We start from the raw sequence: 13,218 nt of genomic DNA, 5'->3' as shown, positions 1-13,218 counted from the left end.
AATCTCGGAGTAAGCGCTAGTAAGTATCGATCGTGAAGCATTACTTCTTTTCACATCTCACAGACGGCGGCACCGCCCCGCTCCGCCCGCCGCGAAAGAAAATGTGTGAAAGATATAAGGCGCGTTCGCACCGTGTCTCGTATCTCCCGAGTTAGCTAAGTCGTTAGGGCGCCGGGCGCTTGCCGTCGCGGCCGCAAGATCGTGGGTTCTCGGGGTGTCTACCAAGCCGCTATAAAACAAAAGAAGGCGTATACGTTCATGAAAAGAATGACATGACCTCATGTGGTATGGCACCAATGGAGGTCATATGTCATGCGTAAATCCTTATAATGGACCGGGTTAAGCGATCGCTTGTAGGTGTGCAGTGGACGGGCGCACATGTACCCTGACAGTGCTTTCTTCCCTCTTCTTTCTTTCCCTTCATCCCTTCCCCACAGTGCAGGGTAGCAAACCGGACGCGCGTCTGGTTGACCTCCCGGCCTTTCGTTCCCTCCTTCTCCTCATGCAAGTCATTCATACTATAGCATGTTAATCGTGTCATGACATATGAATGCATGTGCTATGCATGCGATGCCATGCCAGGCTTCTCATTTATGAATTTTCGTGGTAAAATTACATGTCATGACTCGCATTCCTTGTCAAGCGTGTCTAGATTTGTTCAATCAAAGAAACGAGCAACATGAGGTGGAATTTATGACATCATACATATACGCGTCATGCACGTCATGGCATGTACATACATCCAGTTTCAAAAACAATCTCCGGAGCCCTCGACTACGGCGTCCCTCATAATCATATCGTGGTTTCGGGACCTTATACCCCAGAAATTATTATTTATCAAAAACGTCCACGACTGTATTATATAATTCATGACATTCGTTCGTGCATGTCACTTCATATTATTCTTATTATGTCATGCGTGCATTCTTATAGCTCAGTTAAATGACAACTACGACGGCACAGTGTGATTTATGGAATTTATGCCGTGAGACGCGTGGTCGTGTCAATTAGGTTGGGTCGTACATATTCCGATATTTTGAAGAAATTACCGGAACGTGATCCTGCACTTTATTCCGTTAGTGTTACGGCATGCCATTCGTCCTTGTCATAGCATTCATGCATGTCATGCCTGCACAGGCGTTCTGTTTTCTTCTCATAGTATAAAGGCGACCGCGGTGGCGGCTTCATGCCGTGACCTCATTCTGCGTCTGAGAAAGCTGCTGCCACTACAGCGGTCGAAGTGTGAGTTCCACCGACCAGAACGACAAAGAGGCATGAACGGTTAAGAGTAGATTTTTATTTACATGTTTATCACTGCATAGGAGGTAGAATCACGAGACCTGAGGTATAAGTGACCAGAGAGAACGTGATAGTGAACTCGCTAGGCCAGCAGTAATGTTAATACAATGCTAGCGGCTATTAAAGCCAAAAGACACACACGAATCATACGTATATAAGTGCTAGCGTCCGCCCCAAGTTATCCGTGAATCCATGCTTGTGGTCGTGAAGCAGGTACCATGTTAGGTATGCCTGGATGCGTAAGTGATGAAACTGTAAGGTTGGTAGTTAATAGTATGTAGAATGTGGTTTACACTACAACGAAATCGTTACCGACTAGTGAGACTAGTAACATGTATTCCTCTATTACGGCTATAGCTATCACATATCTCTCCACTCCACCTGCGCTCAAAGTCATGGTATGCTCTGGAACTTTTATTGTTCGCAGAGCAGGCTAGTGATGCGTTAGGAATGGTTATTGGGAAGGCCTGCGACATCCTCGTGACGTCACTGGCCTACGTCGCATCGCTCGTTCCCTGTTGTGGGGCCATCGCTTCCGTCGACGAGCTGAATACGAAGTCCTTCGAAGACTATGCTTGTCACCCTTCAGGCTTCGACTAATCAGCCGGAGCTGCATGCTTCACAATGAGTCAGTATGGGCATCTCCTGGCTGTAAGACAGACCTGCGATAGAGACGTGGAAGGCGTATGAGAGCAGGTTTTATATCTTGTCGTCCACGAGAGATCAGAATTGAGCTATTCGCCCTGGTTTCTTCATCGCACCGCAAGTCATTTTCAGAGATAGTTTTGTCTAAGAAATAAGTGTCAACTTCTTTAGGAGCTTTTCTGATTGCCTGACAATCCTTGCGCTTAATGAAAGTTCATCCTTCTATAAACAAAAATGGCATAAAAATAGCTTATGTGACGGTGATCAGTGGGATATCCGGCATCATCTGTTCTGTCCTCTACACCTATGGCATGCATATACGTCCGAATTTCGCTTAGGCTCGACATTTCACAACGCACTGTGCTCAGTACAATGAACTCATGGTGTACCTTTCTCGTCATGACTGTTTCTCAGCAAATATTCTGAAGAATAAGGTCTCAATGATATGTAGAAACAACGATACCGCCGGCTATCATAGCTCGAAACACCCACCGTGGCAACGCCTCAATGGATAGTAGTATGGCTCCGCAAGGGTGCCATTTAGACCTGCGCACAACCAGATTTGCCGTATTGTCAAATTCACGGCAAATTCGTGCCACTTAGAAAGCCAATAGCGGGCGTGTGTATCAATACTAGCTAACAAGATGAAGCATTAGACAAGATAGCAGGACCTGACAATATCCCAAGGATTAAGCACACTGCCGTATTCCTACACTTTGTTCCACATACGGCAGGCAACATGGCGAAAGGTACGCAAGTAGTGCGGCGTAGACTGTACGCAGAGTCATTGCTGAAGACAATCTCTTTTCAGCAGACCTGTGCATATTTTAAATACTGTACTCAAGTTACTGTATCTTAACTGCTTTTCAGAATATTTTGGTATCTTGGAAATATTGCAAGACGAGTATTCTTGCTGTAACTAAAATATATGTCAGAGTATCTTATACCCTATATCTCTAATATTGTGAAGAAATATTACTCCACTAGGAAGAGCAAAAGACCCACCCACCCAATACTTCCTTTGTACAATTCCTTTGTTCAATATAGCGAGGCTGTAAGGCTGCGTTCATCATACTGCCACGTGCGTTTCTTATTATGACTTGCTGTATACGGTTTTCGCCCACAAATACTATCAGCAACGCTCAGCGCAAACCGCGCCTCATTGTTCGAGAAGCTCGCCAATTATTCTAGATCGTTTTGTTAAGATTGCGCGCAAGACGCGAACCCTCGAGCTTATTCTAGAGTTTGCGCGGCAACCATCGATAACGCTGGAATATTCGACGGCACATGTATAAATACCGACGCGCATCACCGCTTGACAGGTTTTCGATGGCCGACGCCCAGTTCGCCGCTATCAGTGTACAGCGTGTATTGCTGTAGTTTGAGTTTTCATTTCCCGGCCACAAGTTCGGCCAAATAAAGAGTTTCATCTTGACCACGCCAGCTGTTGTCTTCGTCAACGTCACGACCCCGTGACAATACTAAGTGGTGTCCACTCATACTCGGCAAATTCTGCTGCGTTCTAATTTCGCATTAGGGAGTGTCATAATAGTCGGTAATTTTTTAGCATTGTACCCGGAAACTATTTTACATGCCGAAACTATTATAAACGGGCCTTGCGCAATGCTCAGTAACTTACCTTAAGTAAATATCTTAACTATCTTGCACAAGTCAACCTCTTAGTCCTCTTCCTACTGAATTCTGCGATGTGTGCGGCCATGTCCGAATTTTGGCAAGAATGTGGGCCGGCACTGAAGGCAGTGCAGCCTAACGGAGCGTATCACTAAGTGGCGTTATTTCCACTGCCGTTTTCACTTGAATACTGCCAACATCAGTCAGAACTGACTACAGTTGGTAGTGTTGGCTACATTGTGACGACGTCGGCTAGTGTTCGCTAATATTAGATAATTGGAGACCAATGTTTGCTATTGAAGCCTAATACGAGCTAAAGGTGGCTACGTGATCGCTAATGTTGTTTATGAGCTGCTAGAACATCATTGTCGTGATTCAACCTTAATACAACTATTAAGCTGTCTGTCAGTTCCTTCTCATTAGCTTACTCTACAGCCTCTTCTTAGAACATACTTTTATTTCATACATTAAAACCATAACTTGCGGGTACAAGTTAGCGTTAAGTCGCATAGTATTTCCGCATATTTGTGCTTCTGGTACAGGTGAAATATTTCGGTCGCGAGCGCGAACTATGCTCCATGAACCCTGTTCGAAGAAACTTGTAGCTCCGCCATCTTGCAGTAAATAGGGTTAGACGTCGAGCACCTTCCATACACTAATTACACTGTACATAGCTGGCCTATAAGTGCGAGACTTAAGTCTGCGTCATAGCATAACGCGTATTTAATATTTTTACTTTAAATGAGACGCCCTAATTTTGGTCGCACGTGCGAAGAGTCAGAGACGCCTTCGCACATGCATGAAATGAGGCACGCAAAACACGCTCGATGGAACCCTTGATTCTAGACTCCGCTAAAATCACTCACTAAACGTTTCTACCGGCAAAGTAATTGGCCCGTATGGGCGTAGCCAGAGCTGGAAGAGGAAGGGACGGTTCAACCCATTTGAATGTTTTCTATTTTTCGTGTGTATACACGCACGCATACAAGCGCGCGCACGGACATACATGATGTTGAATGTTCCCCAAAAAAGTATAAGTGCTCACCAAATTTCCTCCTCTGATTCTGTAGAGAACGCGACATAAACACCCACTGAAAGCAATATGGAATAAATACGGCGTACTGCATGTTTTTTTATAAAAAAGATAATTTTCTAAAAATCTTGCAGTAGTCTAGCGCATCAGAATTCTCGAGACCGTGGCACTGCATCCTCTAATCAAGCCTTGCCTGCGTCGGCGACTCGTTCCTCGAGTTCACTCAGTGCGAGGTAGTGCGCGTTGTATAAGCCAAAATTCTCTTGCAGAAACTCGTGGCCCTAAAAACTCAGAGGGTCACTTATGCATCCGCCTCAGTCGACTCGAAGGCGGAAGCCATCCCCTTCTTTTTTTATTAAGTCGACGTACTGAACCACCCGCATCCCCCTCCGAAAGCTTTGTGCAACTAACGTGCTTTTGCAATGCCTCCTGGATCGGAGACATTGTAAGATGTCTCCCCCTCACCTTGTTTTTCACTGCCTCCGGAATAAGCCCACCTTTGATCAAACAATGATGCCATGTGATGTCACAGTGACGTCACAAATTTTGTGGGTCTGTGACGTCATCACATGATGATTATTTTTCGCATCGCTCGTGCTGACACCTCCGACGCGGGACGCCGGTAAACATTCGCATTTTATGAGGCATTTAAGGCTTTCGCCTTAATATCTGTCTTGGCAACCTATACTTGAAGTTCATCCTGATTTTCGTTCGATCTCAGCCCCTTCACCAAGATTTGATGGCGTCTATGTGGTACTCACCCTGCCGTGCTCCAAGCCTCTGTCGCCACCTGTCCGCGGTAGTTTTCTCATCACCAGCCTCCGTGCCAGCCGGCGTGCCAACCTCCGTGCCAGCCGTGATGAGGGAAAGGCGCATGATGGATAGGCGCGTGATGGGCGTGGTGGGCGTGGTGATGGTGGCTGCAAACGAGTGCAGAAAGTTCATAGCGCAGAGTAATGGGTCGTCCAATGGTAGAACTCTGGACAATGGCCCATAGTTCTTCATTCACGCGAATTGAGGAACTCCCCTTATGCTGTATGTATCAGAACCGCGCAGCTCTGCTGATTGTCGCGCAACCTTTCGGTGGAGAAAAATACGGCAGATCCCACGTACTGTGGGGTCTGTGTAATGCGAAGCAGTCGCCAAGGAGCTGCATACATCGCTTTGTCTGTCTTTGAGGCAAATGAAGTCATTCATGTCATGACATGTCGTTCACTATCGCATGTTTGTCATGCATGCATGCATGTACAATCTGGTATACACCGTGCTACTGAAACGTATATTATGGTGTACAATGCATGACCTGTCATTTACGTTCGTCACGCACTTTTGTCCCGCAGCACACATAACAGGGTCATGCAAATCATGCCGTACATGACATCGATGTCATGATTTCCATATCAGGATCTGTAAATTATGTTCCTCATACAGTCATGTCACGTCATAACAATTTTGATATATATCCAGTGAATGAGATGTTACAAAAGAAGATGCGACGTCTTGAACTTTATGGTGACGGATTTCTCGGGTATGACCACTATCATCTTTCACCCCATCTACCATTTTCCCAAGCACAGGGTAGCCAGCCGGTCTGAGAACTGGCTAACCTCCCTGTCTTTCCGTTTTTCTTCTCCTCCTCCTCCTCATCCTCCTCCTCCAGTGAATGAAGCGGCCGCGAGCGCTTCAAGACTCTGTCTCATGTAAATCTTGGCGTACATAACATGCATTTCATTATATTCATGCTACCACCTGTCATTTACGTGTTGGTGTATATCAAGCTGGCGAAACCGCCGCCAGCGGACCATGAGCGTGGCATGTGAGTCATGTCGTACATGACATATCATGATTTTCATGTTGCTACCTTATGTTCGTCATACAGAAATGTTTCGCCATAGATATTTTGGTATATATTCATTGAATGAAACGGCCGCGAGCGCGCCAAGACCTTGTCATCTAAATCATGCCATATACGGCGTGAATGTCATGATTCGCACATTAAGACCTGTCCTTTATGTTCGTCATACACCCTTGTCACGCCATACGAAATTTGGTATATATCAAATTAACGAAACAGCCGTAAGAGCACCAAGACCGTGGCATGTAAATCATGCCGTTCACTACATGCATATCGTGATTTTATGTTATGACTTGTCGTTTTATGATCGTCATACAGTCATGTCTTGCCATACCAGTTTTGGTATACATGCCAATAACGAAACAGCCACGAGATGAGAAAGTCGTAGACAGATACGCTCAAAGTCGCAGAAGTTTGCTAAGAAATGCTTCCCATTTAAAAAAAAAACAACATCTAAGAAATGGTATTTTCTTGTGCATTGTTTTGCACTGGAGCGGAAGCTGAACGAAACAAAGCAGCCCGCTTACGCTTGAGGTTCCAGCCAAATTTTTAAACTGTACGAAGAAGACAGGACGAAAACAGGAACGCAGGCGCACACTCGAAGCCCATCTATGTTCGTTCTTTCGTCCTGTCTTCTTCGCGCAGTTTAAACTCTAGCTGAATCGAATCGATGGATCGACTAGCCCAGAAACACGCCTTTCACGAGGTTTACTTTTTGGCAGGTGATGTTGCGGACCCACAACTCTTCGAGAGGTTTGAAAGCATTTCTCCCAATTCTGGCCAGCATAACTCGCGCATTGATCGCGACGACTGCAGCAGTTAGGTGTGGTATCTGTCGCTGCTCCCAAGTGGCGCGTCCGTTCGTACAACCTCCGCAGATTTGTCAACGGGCTTGTCCGGGTACCGGGACGCAGTTTCGTAACGGCGTATAGCAAACGGTGTGCTTGAAGAGTTCCGCGGGTCTCTTTAAGTTTGGCGTGTTACGCGTAAACGATAAACTTTCAGTACGCCCGTCGCGGTAGTTCAGTGGCCACATCGTATATAGCGCTGCTGAACTGGAGGTCGTGTGTTCGATCCATGCCATGGCGACTGAATTTCAGCGGGGACAAACGCAAAAGCGCTATTATATTTAGATCTTGGTGTGCGTTAAATGATCCCGGAAGGCGAAAATTCATCATAGATCATGTGCTACCTGGCTTGCAATTATTTGGTCGTTTTGGCACGAAACCCACTGAAACGTTCCATATAGCGTTCCTCTAATTCCAGGCTGTCCGTAAGATTCCTATGCGGACATTTGTAATTATTACGAAATCCGTGTATTTACACGACATTTGTGTGAAAAATATGTGGAAGTATTGGAATGGTTCAGTAGGAATAAGACAATGTTGTAATTTTTTCTTTTTTGCGTTTTCTGCCGTGTATTCGGATTTGCATCTGTGTGATAGACATTTGCGTGCCGCGTTTATCAAGTGGCGCAGTCGCTCATTCATCTTAGTGTTTGTTGAAGGCACAGAACAAGAGTTTCCTCATTTACATTTTAAAATGTCTAAGCTAAGGCGTAGAGTAATAAATTTTTATCTGCGTATTAAGAGATCAAGTGGCCGCTGTTTCATCCATATGCTATCTGTATATTTTAGCCTATAACAGAGCCATATTGTAAGGTCTACAATATTTCGAATATTAGGATTACCAATTCTCGATTAAGCCCTCTCTGCGGATATCTAGGGCCGTAAACTAACTTCCCACGTTTCCCAGATTAGCGATTTTTGTTTCTGTATTACAACGTTAGTAGTACTTGACGTGTTGGTTTAATTCAACCAACTTACTATCAGCAGCACTTGTCAACGCTGCCAGCAGTTATCAGCAGCTACCCATGTAACCCAATCCGTATACTAGGTAAAATATGCCTAGGTCGGAAGCAATATTTATTCCTTCAAACGATTCCGCGAGCTTGAGTATTATTTTTACCCCTTACGCGATCTGCATGACCGGGCTGTTCTACTCACCCGACTGCGATGGGAACAGGGACCACCCTTGGCCCCAGGGCGGCGCCGATGAGTGCAATCTTGGCCAATTTCTTTAGCTTCGTTGCGTGCGCTTCTTGCGTCACGAGCGCTATCACCAGCGCCACGCAGAGGACAGTGAATGCGACTCGGCGAGTGCACATCTTGAAGGCAATAGGCTGCACTGGGCCTGCGGTGTTTGCAGCGACGTGCACGCATGATCAATATGGTGGAAGCTCCGTGTTGACCTGGCTGCCGTGATAAATGTAAACATCTAACGGAATGCCACGTCAGGGATTGAAAATATCGTCTACTAGATATAGTGGCTATTTACTACAGAGTTGTCTGCCTCGTTTAAAACTGTTTTTTTTTTTTTTGTCCTCTCTGCTTGTATAGCACGCCATTTGGCCACATTTTCTAAGCCGCATTTGTTATAGCTTAGTACTGGTGAAAAGAATGGTTACAAAATCTTTATACATAAGCCAACAAAAATAAGAGACAATCGCCTCAGAAGCTTTCCATGCATTACCTAACACGATCCTGTTTGGGCCATTAATTAATGTGCCAATACGCCTCTCATTAATGTGTAAATGTGTTAAGTCATCTTGGCCAGCCGCCATTATATGTGCATCTCAAGGTAAGCGCCTGGTGCACCTTTTCGTTTCCCTTGAGAGAGTGCTTCGTTCAGATTGTCGCGATCTTCAGCTGAGAGCTCTCAGATGCAACAATCATAGATATGGCGGCGTAGGGAAAATCCGATCCAACTCATGTCACAAGGCTCACACGCGTACACGTGCAATCTCGTCGGTTCTACTGGCTGTACGGCAGATTTTGCGACTGCGCAGACTGCGGGGTCTTACGACTCACCGGTTGAGGAGATGCGGCTGACGTGATCCTACACCGGCGCCCAGTGGCTGTGTGCAGTGCGCGTGTGTCGCTCGCCTCCCTATATCGGCGCCCAGCGACGGAGAGGGATATTGCCAACCTGGGGCGGGAAATAAACCGATGCCGCTTCTACTTTTTTTTCTCGATCACTTACGCAAATTAGTTTCCAAACTGCATTTCACTTTCGGCAGCAGCCAAGCTCAACCGCCGTCCGTCTTCCGCGGGCATGCACATCGGCTCCCATTCCGCGGAAGCGACGCTGCTTACTCACAAGGGAGGAAGATTTTTTTCGGTATCGCTGGGACGCCCCGCTTAAGATAAGGAAAAGAAGACCCCGCGTCGCCCCCAACCGTGACGGACAGCTGGCTTGCGAAGTGCGACTGCCGCGGTCGGGGGCAGTTCCTCGTGACACGCCCTACTCGCTACCTTCGCGCTTGCTACATCCTGGGGTTTAAGAACGGTAGGCGCCTTACATCATACCACGGCCGAATCCGAGACTTGGCTGGGCCGGAGGCCAGAAAGAAGTGTAACCCTTGGTGTTCATAGTTTCAGCGGAGACATAATAGGTGGGCGAAGTGACATGCTTATCTATTAAAAGCCGTTTAGCAGAATACATTAGCTCGGGAACGACAGCCGCTTCTCTTCAACGCGCCGGAGAAATGCGGAACTGCTCCTATCACGGTAACTTCCCAAATTGCTTAAGAAATTTTGTCTATTTATAGTGTAGTAACTTGCCTTCACTTCTGTTCCTAAGCCATGTCGGCATCCCTGAGAAAAGCTGTAGAGTTTTGATCCGAAAGTTGCAGTTATATTTCTATATTTGATTGAGTAGTTATTTAGGACGTTTAAGATATGCAAAAAATTATTGAAACTCGGAAATTAATAAAATTTGTCGAAAAAAATGGGTGTTACGTACGCCAGGTCAGATCAGAAACGGATGGCGCAAATCAAGTGGCTTAGTAGGAGCGTTATGAGCACAATGACCTCTAGAATGCACTGATAATTGCAATATCTGCCACCTCAATCGAGTTATTAGAAACAAAAAAACTGGAAAACATTACAGCACGCACATTTAGTCCTTCAAACGATTTCCCACAGTATGAAAAGTTACCACTCGTATTAAATTATCCTGGTTCATAGCACAGGTGAATGCACAAAAACGTAGTACCCCAAATGTCATGCATAAATACTCATTACAAGAGGAGTTATCACTTTCAGCGTAACTGCAGAACGCTAAAAACCGGGTTTTGTGAAAGATAGGTTTCAAGGTTTCAATCAAATGTACAGGTAATAAAGCACATTCAATACGTCTAAAATTCATCACAACGTTAGCAGCGACCCCCCTTGGAAGCGGCACGTTTTCTTTGTATGTGAGCGGAAGCACACTTTCTTATTTCTCGCCTGTTTAGCGTCCCGATTTGACTGAAGTGTAGCCCTCCGGTAATGACTAGCATGCCGACTTTCGTTGTGTGGCAGCCAAGTTAGGTGCCTTCTTGCTTCGAAGTGTCAAGCGCGACCCATTTTTCATTAGTGAACTTAGTTTACAGCATTTTGAAACCCAAATAAACAAATTGATAGGCTCGAGTATACATATTTTAACAATAAAAGTTTGCTGGATGACCTTATAGCCCTCCAGGAGGGTGTTTCATTGAATTCAAGAACATCAGATGTTAAACAAAAATGCTTCTCTGGGATTTTATAACTTACTACGACAAAGTATCGTGGTACAAGATCCACATGTAGCATTGCTGATTAGTTGACACGCGTTACTGAATTGGATGCTTTTAGTCCATGTTTTGGTTACATGCGCTGGAGGGGGGTAGTAGTTAGCAAAATGCTGATAATTTTTGAACGGATTAAGATCACAACATATTACTTTTTCCTAAAATGTCTTATATAAAGAGGCGGTGCAAAAATGCACAAAAAAAAGAAAACGATTTTTTTCCTGAAAAATCGCTTTCTGATGGCGACATGCCTTACAACTTAGTTGCACGGTTCTTATTTAACATTGAGAAAAAAGGCGAAAATTGGGGTATAAAAAAATGCATATAATGCAGAAGCATATTGTCTCATTCCCAAAACTTGTCACAAAACATTATCAAATAACTTACAAGCTTTAACATGCCGAATGAGTTCACAGGGCGGAGATAAGCTCTAGTGAGAGCCTGCTGAATTAAATCTGACCAGCTAAGCTAACAGATTGCAAATACGTTCGACAGAAATACGCACATTTAGCCTCCGCAGCTGGCGCTTGTAAACATCGAAGTTTTTAAGCATTTAAGAGAGCATATCTCTGTCCATGTAGTGCCAGTGGTACCACAAGGGGCGGGTACTTAGGAAATTACGGTCAATTGTAGTGAATAAGCGTGTTATATCCCCGCATTTCGCAGATGACGGCGTCAATTACGCCGGCTAAGAATGGTCTCACAATGATCGATGAAGAACAAATAAATACCTAGCGAGTACTAAATGTCGGTTGGCGGAGCGCCTTGAAAACATCTATTCGTATGTTTACTGATTTCAACGATCAGAATTAGAATGGTTATTAATTTACTTGAAAATGATTACAAGATAAGATAAAACATGAAAAGCAGGGTACCATAATGGTCCTTAGGTAACGCATACTTGGTTATTAATAATAATAATATCTGGGGTTTAGCGTCCCAAAACCACGATAATTATGAGGGGCGCCATAGTGGAGGGCTCCGGAAAGTTCGACCACCTGGGGTTCTTTAATGGGCACCTAAAGTCTAAGTACACGAGCCTCAACCATTTTCGCCTCCATTATACTTGGTTATTGACTAGTATCGAAAATGCGTAAAAGTGGCAAATAAAAGAATAACGCATAAACTAATACGAAGCAATGAAACTTACAAGTGCAGTCTAAAAAAAAACCATTTCATTCTACAAAGACACAAAACGGTTAAAAGAATCAGTCAACTCAGTGATAAGTTTCCACATGCATACTTTCAAACATCTATACATGCATGCTTGAGAATAGATAACCAAAATAAGTTTAATATGTAATAATAAAGCTGAGCTATCTAAAAAAATCATTTAAAGCACTTTTGAATATATGAAATGAGGGCTTTATTTTGATCGTTGTAGGCAAAGTATTCAATAATCTGACTGATGAAAAGGCACATGTCATTTGCCTATAATTGCTTCCCACTTTCTGCACTTTCGGTAACAGAACGCTATTATGCACAAATCGAGTGAATTGTTGTTTTTGAGCATACCGACATGAAGCAACTCATTACGTAAGTCTGGCTTGTTAATTTAAAGAACAAAATACAAGGCTGAAGTCGCATAATTTACGATAAAGTGAAACGTGATTAGCGCGGAGAATTGCAGTTCAAACCTACCCCCCCCCCCCCCCGAAATTTTTCACTTTTGCTTGCGTATACATACACGCACACATACAAACGCACGCACGAACATACATAAAGTATGGTTGAACGCCCCCCGAAAAACATTTCTGGCTACGCCCCTGGCAGCCGCTGCCAATGTGGTTCGCGGGCAGCCTTCATAAATTACGTTGCAGATAGAGATACTGTCTACCTATTCCGAAAAAAAAATGAGTTATTTTTCAGCAGCAGTAATGTCCTGCTTATTGTGCACACTTCATTTTAACGCCGCGAGTTTTCGCAGACTTGTGACGTAACGTAACAAGGAGGCGATTTTATGGCACATTGAAAATTTCTGACGAATAGCGAAGGAACCAATGATAAACAATACGCCGTATTCAAAATAGTTCATTATTATTATTTTTTACGCAGTCATGCGTACGTGGTAATTACGCGGTGGATCACTTATGCGTCATTTGTTGCGTCGCTTTACGAGCAGGTGCTGTGAGCATGACCCAG

The sequence above is a fragment of the Rhipicephalus sanguineus genome, chromosome 11 (genome assembly GCF_013339695.2).
Source record: "Rhipicephalus sanguineus isolate Rsan-2018 chromosome 11, BIME_Rsan_1.4, whole genome shotgun sequence".
In the NCBI taxonomy this organism is placed as follows: domain Eukaryota; kingdom Metazoa; phylum Arthropoda; class Arachnida; order Ixodida; family Ixodidae; genus Rhipicephalus; species Rhipicephalus sanguineus.
The sequence above is the reverse complement of the archived record's forward strand: the minus strand, read 5'-3'. Positions refer to the sequence as shown.